The 13,164-nt window shown below is 39.9% G+C and overlaps 1 long non-coding RNA gene across 1 annotated transcript; it reads right to left on the bottom strand.

Annotated features, from left to right (window-relative positions):
* Positions 1-8,160: 8,160 nt before the first annotated feature.
* LOC116614211 lies at positions 8,161-11,997 on the bottom strand. Its single transcript, XR_004294420.2, has 2 exons — positions 11,739-11,997; positions 8,161-8,628 (listed from the first exon to the last, which is right to left on the bottom strand). It is a non-coding gene; the product is annotated as an uncharacterized LOC116614211 (long non-coding RNA).
* Between the last annotated feature and the right edge of the window lie 1,167 nt (positions 11,998-13,164).

Raw genomic sequence — 13,164 nt, forward strand, 5'->3', positions numbered from 1 at the left:
TTTGTGCCACTAAATGCGAATTTGTATTTGTGCCACTAAATGCGAATTTGTATTTGTGCCACTAAATGCGAATGTGTATTTGTGCCACTCAATGCGAATGTGTATTTGTGCCACTCAATGCGAATGTGTATTTGTGCCACTCAATGCGAATGTGTATTTGTGCCACTCAATGCGAATGTGTATTTGTGCCACTCAATGCGAATGTGTATTTGTGCCACTAAATGCGAATGTGTATTTGTGCCACTCAATGCGAATGTGTATTTGTGCCACTCAATGCGAATGTGTATTTGTGCCACTCAATGCGAATGTGTATTTTTGCCACTCAATGCGAATGTGTATTTGTGCCACTCAATGCAAATGTGTATTTGTGCCACTCAATGCGAAAGTGTATTTGTGCCACTCAATGCGAATGTGTATTTGTGCCACTCAATGCAAATGTGTATTTGTGCCACTCAATGCGAATGTGTATTTGTGCCACTCAATGCGTATGTGTATTTGTGCCACTCAATGTGAATGTGTATTTGTGCCACTCAATGCGAATGTGTATTTGTGCCACTCAATGCAAAGGTGCATTTGTGCCACTCAACGCGAATGTGTATTTGTGCCACTCAATGCAAAGGTGTATTTGTGCCACTCAACGCGAATGTGTATTTGTGCCACTAAATGCGAATGTGTATTTGTGCCACTCAATGCGAATGTGTATTTGTGCCACTAAATGCGAATGTGTATTTGTGCCACTAAATGCGTATGTGTATTTGTGCCACTAAATGCGAATGTGTATTTGTGCCACTCAATGCGAATGTGTATTTGTGCCACTCAATGCGAATGTGTATTTGTGCCACTAAATGCGAATGTGTATTTGTGCCACTAAATGCGAATGTGTATTTGTGCCACTCAATGCGGATGTGTATTTGTGCCACTCAATGCGAATGTGTATTTGTGCCACAAAATGCAAATGTGTATTTGTGCCACTAAATGCGAATGTGTATTTGTGCCACTCAATGCAAATGTGTATTTGTGCCACTAAATGCGTATGTGTATTTGTGCCACTTAATGCGAATGTGTATTTGTGCCACTCAATGCGAATGTGTATTTGTGCCACTCAATGCGAATGTGTATTTGTGCCACTAAATGCGAATGTGTATTTGTGCCCGTAAATGCGAATTTGTATTTGTGCCACTAAATGCGAATGTGTATTTGTGCCACTCAATGCGAATGTGTATTTGTGCCACTCAATGCGAATGTGTATTTGTGCCACTCAATGCGAATGTGTATTTGTGCCACTCAATGCGAATGTGTATTTGTGCCACTCAATGCGAATGTGTATTTGTGCCACTCAATGCGAATGTGTATTTGTGCCACTAAATGCGAATGTGTATTTGTGCCACTCAATGCAAATGTGTATTTGTGCCACTCAATGCGTATGTGTATTTGTGCCACTCAATGCGAATGTGTATTTGCGCACTAAATGCGAATGTGTATTTGTGCCACTCAATGCAAATGTGTATTTGTGCCACTCAATGCAAATGTGTATTTGTGCCACTAAATGCGTATGTGTATTTGTGCCACTTAATGCGAATGTGTATTTGTGCCACTCAATGCGAATGTGTATTTGTGCCACTCAATGCGAATGTGTATTTGTGCCACGAAATGCGAATGTGTATTTGTGCCCGTAAATGCGAATTTGTATTTGTGCCACTAAATGCGAATGTGTATTTGTGCCACTCAATGCGAATGTGTATTTGTGCCACTCAATGCGAATGTGTATTTGTGCCACTCAATGCGAATGTGTATTTGTGCCACTAAATGCAAATGTGTATTTGTGCCACTAAATGCGTATGTGTATTTGTGCCACTCAATGCGAATGTGTATTTGTGCCACTAAATGCGTATGTGTATTTGTGCCACTAAATGCGAATGTGTATTTGTGCCCGTAAATGCGAATGTGTATTTGTGCCACTAAATGCGAATGTGTATTTGTGCCACTAAATGCGAATGTGTATTTGTGCCACTAAATGCGAATGTGTATTTGTGCCACTCAATGCGAATGTGTATTTGTGCCACTCAATGCGAATGTCTATTTGTGCCACTCAATGCGAATGTGTATTTGTGCCACTCAATGCGAATGTGTATTTGTGCCACTCAATGCGAATGTGTATTTGTGCCACTCAATGCGAATTTGTATTTGTGCCACTAAATGCGAATGTGTATTTGTGCCACTCAATGCGAATGTGTATTTGTGCCACTCAATGCGAATGTGTATTTGTGCCACTCAATGCGAATGTGTATTTGTGCCACTAAATGCGAATGTGTATTTGTGCCACTAAATGCGAATGTGTATTTGTGCCACTAAATGCGAATGTGTATTTGTGCTACTCAATGCGAATGTGTATTTGTGCCACTAAATGCAAATGTGTATTTGTGCCACTAAATGCGAATGTGTATTTGTGCCACTCAATGCGAATGTGTATTTGTGCCACTCAATGCGAAAGTGTATTTGTGCCACTCAATGCGAATGTGTATTTGTGCCACTCAATGCAAATGTGTATTTGTGCCACTCAATGCGAATGTGTATTTGTGCCACTCAATGCGTATGTGTATTTGTGCCACTCAATGCGAATGTGTATTTGCGCACTAAATGCGAATGTGTATTTGTGCCACTCAATGCAAATGTGTATTTGTGCCACTCAATGCAAATGTGTATTTGTGCCACTAAATGCGTATGTGTATTTGTGCCACTCAATGCGAATGTGTATTTGTGCCACTCAATGCGAATGTGTATTTGTGCCACTCAATGCGAATGTGTATTTGTGCCACTAAATGCGAATTTGTATTTGTGCCACTCAATGCCAATTTGTATTTGTGGCACTAAATGCGAATGTGTATTTGTGCCACTAAATGCGTATGTGTATTTGTGCCACTAAATGCGAATGTGTATTTGTGCCACTCAATGCGAATGTGTATTTGTGCCACTCAATGCGAATGTGTATTTGTGCCACTAAATGCGAATGTGTATTTGTGCCACTCAATGCGAATGTGTATTTGTGCCACTCAATGCGAATGTGTATTTGTGCCACTCAATGCGAATGTGTATTTGTGCCACTAAATGCGAATGTGTATTTGTGCCACTCAATGCGAATGTGTATTTGTGCCACTCAATGCGAATGTGTATTTGTGCCACTAAATGCGAATGTGTATTTGTGCCACTCAATGCGAATGTGTATTTGTGCCACTCAATGCGAATGTGTATTTGTGCCACTCAATGCGAATGTGTATTTGTGCCACTCAATGCGAATGTGTATTTGTGCCACTCAATGCAAATGTGTATTTGTGCCACTCAATGCGAAAGTGTATTTGTGCCACTCAATGCGAATGTGTATTTGTGCCACTCAATGCAAATGTGTATTTGTGCCACTCAATGCGAATGTGTATTTGTGCCACTCAATGCGTATGTGTATTTGTGCCACTCAATGTGAATGTGTATTTGTGCCACTCAATGCGAATGTGTATTTGTGCCACTCAATGCAAAGGTGTATTTGTGCCACTCAACGTGAATGTGTATTTGTGCCACTCAATGCAAAGGTGTATTTGTGCCACTCAACGCGAATGTGTATTTGTGCCACTAAATGCGAATGTGTATTTGTGCCACTCAATGCGAATGTGTATTTGTGCCACTAAATGCGAATGTGTATTTGTGCCACTAAATGCGTATGTGTATTTGTGCCACTAAATGCGAATGTGTATTTGTGCCACTCAATGCGAATGTGTATTTGTGCCACTCAATGCGAATGTGTATTTGTGCCACTAAATGCGAATGTGTATTTGTGCCACTAAATGCGAATGTGTATTTGTGCCACTCAATGCGGATGTGTATTTGTGCCACTCAATGCGAATGTGTATTTGTGCCACAAAATGCAAATGTGTATTTGTGCCACTAAATGCGAATGTGTATTTGTGCCACTCAATGCAAATGTGTATTTGTGCCACTAAATGCGTATGTGTATTTGTGCCACTTAATGCGAATGTGTATTTGTGCCACTCAATGCGAATGTGTATTTGTGCCACTCAATGCGAATGTGTATTTGTGCCACTAAATGCGAATGTGTATTTGTGCCCGTAAATGCGAATTTGTATTTGTGCCACTAAATGCGAATGTGTATTTGTGCCACTCAATGCGAATGTGTATTTGTGCCACTCAATGCGAATGTGTATTTGTGCCACTCAATGCGAATGTGTATTTGTGCCACTCAATGCGAATGTGTATTTGTGCCACTCAATGCGAATGTGTATTTGTGCCACTCAATGCGAATGTGTATTTGTGCCACTAAATGCGAATGTGTATTTGTGCCACTCAATGCGAATGTGTATTTGTGCCACTCAATGCGAATGTGTATTTGTGCCACTCAATGCGAATGTGTATTTGTGCCACTCAATGCAAATGTGTATTTGTGCCACTCAATGCAAATGTGTATTTGTGCCACTCAATGCGAAAGTGTATTTGTGCCACTCAATGCGAATGTGTATTTGTGCCACTCAATGCAAATGTGTATTTGTGCCACTCAATGCGAATGTGTATTTGTGCCACTCAATGCGTATGTGTATTTGTGCCACTCAATGTGAATGTGTATTTGTGCCACTCAATGCGAATGTGTATTTGTGCCACAAAATGCAAATGTGTATTTGTGCCACTCAATGCGAATGTGTATTTGTGCCACTCAATGCGAATGTGTATTTGTGCCACTCAATGCGAATGTGTATTTGTGCCACTAAATGCGAATTTGTATTTGTGGCACTAAATGCGAATGTGTATTTGTGCCACTAAATGCGTATGTGTATTTGTGCCACTCAATGCGAATGTGTATTTGTGCTACTCAATGCGAATGTGTATTTGTGCCACTAAATGCAAATGTGTTTTTGTGCCACTAAATGCGAATGTGTATCTGTGCCACTCAATGCGAGTGTGTATTTGTGCCACTAAATGCGAATGTGTATTTGTGCCACTAAATGCAAATGTGTATTTGTGCCACTAAATGCGTATGTGTATTTGTGCCACTCAATGCGAATGTGTATTTGTGCCACTAAATGCGTATGTGTATTTGTGCCACTAAATGCGAATGTGTATTTGTGCCCGTAAATGCGAATGTGTATTTGTGCCACTAAATGCGAATGTGTATTTGTGCCACTAAATGCGAATGTGTATTTGTGCCACTAAATGCGAATGTGTATTTGTGCCACTAAATGCGAATGTGTATTTGTGCCACTCAATGCGAATGTGTATTTGTGCCACTCAATGCGAATGTCTATTTGTGCCACTCAATGCGAATGTGTATTTGTGCCACTCAATGCGAATGTGTATTTGTGCCACTCAATGCGAATGTGTATTTGTGCCACTCAATGCGAATTTGTATTTGTGCCACTAAATGCGAATGTGTATTTGTGCCACTCAATGCGAATGTGTATTTGTGCCACTCAATGCGAATGTGTATTTGTGCCACTCAATGCGAATGTGTATTTGTGCCACTAAATGCGAATGTGTATTTGTGCCACTAAATGCGAATGTGTATTTGTGCCACTAAATGCGAATGTGTATTTGTGCTACTCAATGCGAATGTGTATTTGTGCCACTAAATGCAAATGTGTATTTGTGCCACTAAATGCGAATGTGTATTTGTGCCACTCAATGCGAATGTGTATTTGTGCCACTCAATGCGAAAGTGTATTTGTGCCACTCAATGCGAATGTGTATTTGTGCCACTCAATGCAAATGTGTATTTGTGCCACTCAATGCGAATGTGTATTTGTGCCACTCAATGCGTATGTGTATTTGTGCCACTCAATGCGAATGTGTATTTGCGCACTAAATGCGAATGTGTATTTGTGCCACTCAATGCAAATGTGTATTTGTGCCACTCAATGCAAATGTGTATTTGTGCCACTAAATGCGTATGTGTATTTGTGCCACTTAATGCGAATGTGTATTTGTGCCACTCAATGCGAATGTGTATTTGTGCCACTCAATGCGAATGTGTATTTGTGCCACTCAATGCGAATTTGTATTTGTGCCACTAAATGCGAATTTGTATTTGTGCCACTAAATGCGAATGTGTATTTGTGCCACTCAATGCGAATGTGTATTTGTTCCACTCAATGCGAATGTGTATTTGTGCCACTCAATGCGAATGTGTATTTGTGCCACTCAATGCGAATGTGTATTTGTGCCACTCAATGCGAATGTGTATTTGTGCCACTCAATGCGAATGTGTATTTGTGCCACTAAATGCGAATGTGTATTTGTGCCACTAAATGCGAATGTGTATTTGTGCCACTCAATGCGAATGTGTATTTGTGCCACTCAATGCGAATGTGTATTTGTGCCACTCAATGCGAATGTGTATTTGTGCCACTCAATGCGAATGTGTATTTGTGCCACTCAATGCGAATGTGTATTTGTGCCACTCAATGCGAATGTGTATTTGTGCCACTAAATGCGAATGTGTATTTGTGCCACTCAATGCGAATGTGTATTTGTGCCACTCAATGCGAATGTGTATTTGTGCCACTCAATGTGAATGTGTATTTGTGCCACTCAATGCGAATGTGTATTTGTGCCACTCAATGCAAATGTGTATTTGTGCCACTCAATGCGAATGTGTATTTGTGCCACTCAATGCAAATGTGTATTTGTGCCACTCAATGCGAATGTGTATTTGTGCCACTCAATGCGTATGTGTATTTGTGCCACTCAATGTGAATGTGTATTTGTGCCACTCAATGCGAATGTGTATTTGTGCCACTCAATGCAAAGGTGTATTTGTGCCACTCAACGCGAATGTGTATTTGTGCCACTCAATGCAAAGGTGTATTTGTGCCACTCAACGCGAATGTGTATTTGTGCCACTAAATGCGAATGTGTATTTGTGCCACTCAATGCGAATGTGTATTTGTGCCACTCAATGCGAATGTGTATTTGTGCCACTAAATGCGTATGTGTATTTGTGCCACTAAATGCGAATGTGTATTTGTGCCCGTAAATGCGAATGTGTATTTGTGCCACTCAATGCGAATGTGTATTTGTGCCACTCAATGGGAATGTGTATTTGTGCCACTCAATGCGAATGTGTATTTGTGCCACTCAATGCGAATGTGTATTTGTGCCACTCAATGCGAATGTGTATTTGTGCCACTAAATGCGAATGTGTATTTGTGCCACTCAATGCGGATGTGTATTTGTGCCACTAAATGCGAATGTGTATTTGTGCCACAAAATGCAAATGTGTATTTGTGCCACTAAATGCGAATGTGTATTTGTGCCACTCAATGCGAATGTGTATTTGTGCCACTCAACGCGAATGTGTATTTGTGCCACTCATTGCGAATGTGTATTTGTGCCACTAAATGCGAATGTGTATTTGTGCCACTAAATGCGAATGTGTATTTGTGCCACTCAATGCGAATGTGTATTTGTGCCACTCAATGTGAATGTGTATTTGTGCCACTCAATGCGAATGTGTATTTGTGCCCCTTAATGCGTATGTGTATTTGTGCCACTAAATGCGAATGTGTATTTGTGCCACTAACTGCGAATGTGTATTTGTGCCCCTAAATGCGAATGTGGATTTGTGTCACTAAATGCGAATGTGTATTTGTGCCCGTAAATGCGAATGTGTATTTGTGCCCGTAAATGCGAATGTGTATTTGTGCCACTCAATGCGAATGTGTATTTGTGCCACTCAATGCGAATGTGAATTTGTGCTACTAAATGCGTATGTGTATTTGTGCCACTCAATGCGAATGTGTATTTGTGCCACTCAATGCGAATGTGTATTTGTGCCACTAAATGCGAATGTGTATTTGTGCCACTCAATGCGAATTTGTATATGTGGCACTAAATGCGAATGTGTATTTGTGCCACCAAATGCAAATGTGTATTTGTGCCACTAAATGCGAATGTGTATTTGTGCCACTAAATGCGAATGTGTATTTGTGCCACTAAATGCGAATGTGTATTTGTGCCACTAAATGCGAATGTGTATTTGTGCCCCTAAATGCGAATGTGTATTTGTGCCACTCGATGCGAATTTGTATTTGTGCCACTAAATGCGAATGTGTAGTTTTGCCACTCAATGCGAATGTGGCTTTTCATTTATCATCACGAGAAATATGAATCCACCACATTTTTATTCACAGAATAAGACCACAGATACCCAAGTCGTCACTTATGAAAACTGCCCCTGTTCACCCCCATATGAGGCAATGGACCGAGCTGTTTTTAGGCGCTCCATTTAATAGTGGAGCCAAGCCCCAGTGCTCTGCACTTGATTTCTGGCTTCGCGGCATTATTCCCCCATTGCATTTGCTGAGACATCGACCCGCCGGAAGTGCATCCGATGTCATACCATCCCCAACTCCCACAGCTTGACCCCGTGCCGCAGCCCTTCGCCTCACAGCATACCACCGTGTCGCCCGTCAAACTGATGGAGTACTGGAGGCTGAAGCCGTTGCTGCCGATGACGCTACCGCTGGCCGAGCACGCCAAGCCGTAGACGATGGGCGGGGCGTAGCAGCTGCCCGTATACGAGAGGGACTGGGGCGCAATCAGGGCCACCAATAGCAAGACAAAGAAGGCTTTCTGGAGGAAATAATCAAATAAGATTAATTTTAATATAAACAATGAGGAAATATAGCATAAAAATAACCTTGCTCACAACAGGGAAGTGTTCTCCTTAAACTTACGTCACATGACTCTGACACAATAAAGCTTGTTTCCGGTAAACATCTCCCAGGCCTACTCTGCGTCCTAAGATCATCCAAGATCGCTCAAGATTGCCTAAGATTTTCCATTATTCATTGAATTATTTTGGGGTATTTAGCCCAAGATTGACCAAAATAACCGGAGAATGCCTAAGATCACCATTATTCACTCATTACCTTTTAAGGATATTGATTTACTTCACAGGTATAACCATAAAAAAACATAAATATTATTAATATTAAATATTACTTATTTTGAGTTTTTAAACTGAACTGTATGTTGGGAATGAAAAGTTGAACAATAAAACAAGAGGATCGATTGTACTTCTTGGAGACATTTTTTTTTTATATAAAATATTTATTTTACTGACAAAGCTTGACACTAAAAATTCCAAAAAGATTTGTGTAACAATAACAAAAACAGTGTACAAACGTGCCTGGTATTTTTGCAGATTACAGGTCAACACAGGGTGCAAACAAAAGTCTAATCTTATCTCTGTTGTGGTCACCCTGTGCTGACCTGTCACCTGCATAATAAAAACTGCCAGTGCAAACAATCAAAATAAGATATTTAATACATCAAGTGAATATCAAATATAATCTTGCCGATACGCTTACCGAACGGATGAGTCCAAGTCCACCATGACAATCCTAGACTATTCTCTGTTAAGTTTTAATCATTGGACATTCTATTTGATCTGGCCTAGACTAGTTTCCAATGATGCCCAATACCCCAAATAAGCTAGCGACATGACCTTGAAATTTTACCTTTTGTGCAGACTTGCAGTTACCAGTGTTCTTTCAATTTAATTTTGACTTGTTTTTTTACTTTTGCAACTCATCTTACATTCTCCGAGGTTCACTTTGTCTAGCATTATCCTCACAACTCCCTGCTTTATCTAATGCAGCCGCACAAATCAATTTTGTAAATAGCAATTGAAAGCTCTCTCGACTCTCTCCGGCGGCCGCCATATTAAATGCTAGCTAGCGAGGCCTGGAACGAGGTAGGTCGCCCCAGGCTCCCCCGGCTCCCAATTCACGGAAGGGCTTTAAAAATATACTGTCTTGCCATCGACTTGCACACCGCAAATTGCTTCATGCCTATGGTAGTTCATTTTTGCATTATGTATTATATTCCTGTATCAGGACTACAAATAAAAGTGAAAATATATGCCTGAGATCGGGATCCCTGTGTAGTTTATCATAAAAGGGTGGTCATGGGAACGAGTTTGTATAGAAAATCAAAATCATCCGGGAGTCATGTCCATGTTTATTATTACTGCCTAATTCATATAGAATTTTGATACTTTAGGGAGAGTTTTTGACAAACCGTAAGTAATTTAGTATGTTCTGTGAATATTCCTTCATTAAACTCAAAGTTCAGCTATCCAGCCCAAGTGAGACACTTGCCGTGAGCTCGAACGTACCCCTTTACTTTAGAGAGTTGATTATTGAGTTCATATTTATTGCAATAATCCAATATTTTGAATTTTTGACATTAAAATTGATCTCCAGACTAGCTAGAGTTAGTTAGAATCTCAGTTAAAACATAATAAATTCGCCTTTGTCACCAACTTATGTTGTTGTTACTGTTAGTCTAGGGAAAAAATAGTTTGCACTAAAAGCTTATGCACAAAAACTTTCTGGCCAAATTTAATTATCACGTTTTTAATTTCTTTGTGTTTGTTGGAATAAACCTTTTTAATTTTTTTATTTTTATTTCCTTTCTTACTCTTATTTAATCAAAGTAAATTAAAATGAAATATGTTGTACAAAATATTTTACCATTCTAGAAAAATATTTAAATACACGAATAAAGTAATTTGAATAAAAACAAAGACTTTTACAGCCTTGCGTTCTTTTCGGGTTTCCTGTGGTGTTTTGATGTGACATCACCCGAATCCCTCTTTTGCCTCAAACCAACCAAAAGAATCCTGAACAGAAAGCCAGCAACTGGGCTGATAGTTTTATATCTTGTCTTATAAGTGTGAAATATATTGTAATTATTATAATGCAGCTCTTATGCTTTTGTATTTCTTTATCTCAGGAACACCAAATTTTACTACTTAGTTCTATTTAATAAATAGTGTTTCACAATTATATTGTTTGTGGTCTGATAATTATTGTGGTCTGATACTGTAGTACAACTCCTATGTTGAACTAGTAGAGTTTCTCAGCTTAAAATATTAATATGAGATGACCCAAAATTTTCCAACATCGCATAATATATCGCAACATCTTATAATATATGGCCCTCCCTATATCTAAGTACCTAGTGTGACAATAAAAAAAACCTAGAATGGTAGACATTTACGGAAATACAAACGGAAAGTCCGAAAATTAAACTATACAAGACACTTATACTACACCTTAATAAAGTGACTGAAAACTAACTACAAAACAGGCAAACGTCAACATAAAACCAACTACAAACAGACAAACATTAACATGCAATAACATTTAACATGAGAAATGGATATCCGGTTTTAGGAAAAGTAGCAGCGGCAGTCGAAATAAAAACGGCATACATGGCAAAATAGCTAGTCTAAGTGAGATACCGAGTTAAGGGGAGACTGGAAAATATGATAAAAACTAGTATGGGTTTGGCACTCGAGAACTTTGGATAGGATACAAAGTACGGAGATGGGACAAAAATTCGTACGGTCAAAAAGAGACCCCTCTTAAAATAGTAATGACACTTTTGCACTGGAAAAACACCAGAGGAAATACTGAGGTTGAAAATTTTAGCCAAGAAGCGGAAAAAAATCTTTGGAGACTAAATAGTCTCATTCATCTCTTCTTGATCAACGCCTGGCCCAAGAGATGCGTCTGATTTATGCCCTGGCCCACCCAACTTTTAGGCCAGCTTTGGCGGGCACGCAAACATTTACCCCTAAGACAATTTATTATCTCGATATCGTAGTGGGAAGTCACTCTATAGATAAAAGATTTAAAAGTATGAACGGTACAAGACAAATCAGAACTCACCATGATAAGAGATGAATTGTAAGGCTCTGCGTTTTGAGTCACTTCTGCTTCACCCTGGTCTGCTCTTTGTTATAAAGTCATCGTGATACCAGCTGCTGACTACCCGCCCATCGTGACTTCACCAGTGTGTGCATAGCATGTAACAACTTTGGTCAACAACCAAAAGACTAGAAACCTGTACCAATAGAAAGAGCAAACACCTTTCAAACGAATGACACGGCATTCATATCCTCCAACTAACTTGTCGAAACTTGACGCACGTTGTTTGACCAAAAGAACAAAAGTTGTCCACGTCACAGACGTCTCCAAGCAGACTGTGTCAACTGTCAATCAAATAATTCCTTGACAACAGCCATCATTGCATTGATGAGAATCCATAACAAGAAAGTTGTGATTATTTTGATAAAGTTGTGATCACTATCTTCATGTTTGAGGTTACAATTCAAGTAATACCTTACACGATATATTTCTTTAGACTACAGCGATGATTGTTATATCACGTGTTTTTTTTGTAATAAAACAGCATGGTTCAAAAACTTGTCTAGTTCTATACAGATGTGTCTACTCTATACAGATGTGTCTACTCTATACAGATGTGTCTAGCTCTATATAGATTTATACAACGAAACTCGTAAATCGCGCGCTCTGATTGGTCAAGGGTCTAAGTGTCTCGTTGCGTACTTTTTTGTTCATGACACGCTGTGACGTCATCTGTGCATCTATTAGAGGACAGACGCAAAAATTAGATATATTTGTTAACTAGATGTGTCTATTTTAAATATCTAATAGATGGGTAAATAAATCTACAATACAACAACTACAAATCTACAATACAACAACTCCCATATTACCCCAGGGAGGGTAGGAAGGGGTGAATCGGCACAAGTTCAATTGAGCATGGTTAAATGTGGACTTTAAAAGCACACTAGCATACAGACATTGGCATCAGTCGGGCCAAGACGGGACGCTAGCACAGTCTATTACCCGTGCAGTTCGGCAGCCATGGACAGCTGCATCGTCCTTATTAGGACTCGTCAGCATAGCATAGCCGGTTTGCCTCAGTTAAACTTCATCGGCAAAAGACTGCAGGGCGACTTCGACTCGAACGAAGTGCTTTAAACCACAGCTTAGATCCATGTGGGATCTAGAGCTGCGACCGGGCTAGCGTGATGCCAATTGTGCGGATCACGCATGCGACCTTTGCTAGTCTAAAACTCCGTCGGATAGCCAAACTATCCTTGCGAGTATGTATACATAAATGTGGACTTTAAAAGCACACTAGCATACACACATTGGCACCAGTCGGGCCAAGACGGGACGCTAGCACAGTCTATTACCCGTGCAGTTCGGCAACCATGGACAGCTGTTTCGTCCTTATTAGGACCCGTCTTGGCCCGACTGATGTATGTGTGTATGCTAGAGTGCT

The sequence above is a fragment of the Nematostella vectensis genome, chromosome 3 (genome assembly GCF_932526225.1).
Source record: "Nematostella vectensis chromosome 3, jaNemVect1.1, whole genome shotgun sequence".
Taxonomy (NCBI): Eukaryota; Metazoa; Cnidaria; class Anthozoa; order Actiniaria; family Edwardsiidae; genus Nematostella; species Nematostella vectensis.